Source organism: Cephus cinctus, unplaced genomic scaffold (genome assembly GCF_000341935.2).
Source record: "Cephus cinctus unplaced genomic scaffold, Ccin1 Ccin1_scaffold0588, whole genome shotgun sequence".
NCBI classification, from domain to species: Eukaryota; Metazoa; Arthropoda; class Insecta; order Hymenoptera; family Cephidae; genus Cephus; species Cephus cinctus.
In genome coordinates, this window is record NW_014333235.1 from 29,562 (window position 1) to 31,194 (window position 1,633).

Consider the following 1,633-nt stretch of genomic DNA (forward strand, 5'->3'; position numbering starts at 1 on the left):
AATGCCTTTCATTAAAGTTATGCCTTTAGCATCAAGTAGTTACAGTAATACCGTAGTTTTGCCATTATGGAATATAAAGGGTGGTTTCAGTGGGATATGGGGATGAAATGGGTGGGGTGTGCACGAGCGTAATAAGCAGAAATTTACTTTCTCTAATACCGTTATCGTTAATCGCATCTTTGATCCGGCAACCCCAGCAAGTTCTCTCATCGTTCCGGTTTATAATTTTTATATCAGGAGCAGACGCTACGGCATTATTTTTCATTAGAGTTCCTTCCACGATAATTCCGTTGCGAATGAATTCAAGCCGTTTCCTTTTTGCTTTTAGCACGCTTGCCCCTTCTGACCCATACAAATGAAAGTGGTTTTAATAAGAATCTATGACCGCACGGAGATGGATGAGGGTAGTAAGCAACAAAGACCAAAAGTATCCCTATACGCATTGGGTATAAGGTCCAACGTCGGAAACCATGAAATTGGGTCATGTTCCCGATTTGACATTTTCACCTATACATATAAAGATATATAAAGATAGTCCCTTACCACTTTGTCACTTTTCCTGGTTATATATTCTTATCTTTTTCTTGTTATTTCTGACTGGATAACACACGTCTTACAACTGTTGTATTAAAGGTGTGTATCCCTTCAGGGAGATATATGTATCTTGGTCTATTCAGCTTAATGCTACCAATTGAATTTGGGTTTACTATAAAAATCAAGTAGACGGATGAACTCCATTTGGTGTATTTGAATTAAGCATACTATAGTTAAAGATGATTCTGTCCATTTGGTTTCTATTAATTCCTATGGAACTATCTTCAGGTGGTGCAATAATCCACAATATCAATATATAATATGTATCTATACATGACATGATTATCCAGGGCGTTCCAAGGTCAAGGTATACACATATATATATGCACATCTCTATAGGTAGATATCTATACATATACATATTTGTTATACCTAAAATATTAACACTGAATGCACAGGAAAACTTCTTATATGAATTCATGACTTTTGGTCCGAGGTACTCTTGTGAAATACTGTCAGTGGCAGATGGTGAGATTCAACATCGAATTCTAGCATTTCAGATATAAATCGTCTAGTCAGATAGAATTATATCTCACACCTTCTTTAGTACATTTTCATATAATATTTTGACTCTCGTATTTGCATGAATCTCATGTGGAATATCTTGCACGTACCATATTGTATCGACTATTCGAGGCACGAACGAAATAAAACGCAGGAAACCCGTGAATGGATTCCTTTGGTTGCTGTTCGAATTATTGTAAGAAAAGAAAAGGAAAAGAAAAATAGAATTGTAAAGGTCATTCTACAATGCAATATAATAAGAAATAAGGAATAAGAAATAAGCAATAAGGTCTTCATTTGATATTTACGTAATTCCATTGGATCCTCCAATCAAGAAGGAGAAAATCGTTTTTAAAACCGAGCGTTGACTAAGTCTCTACGATTTTTATGACGTCTTGGACATAGCAACGATCCGGAAGCGGTTGCTAGGGTCTTTAAGGACTTCACGGAGCACGAAACGTCATTGTCAAATGTCATTACCTGTCATCTGTCATTATCTGTCAATATATAAATATAAAAAAAAAATGTGTATGCG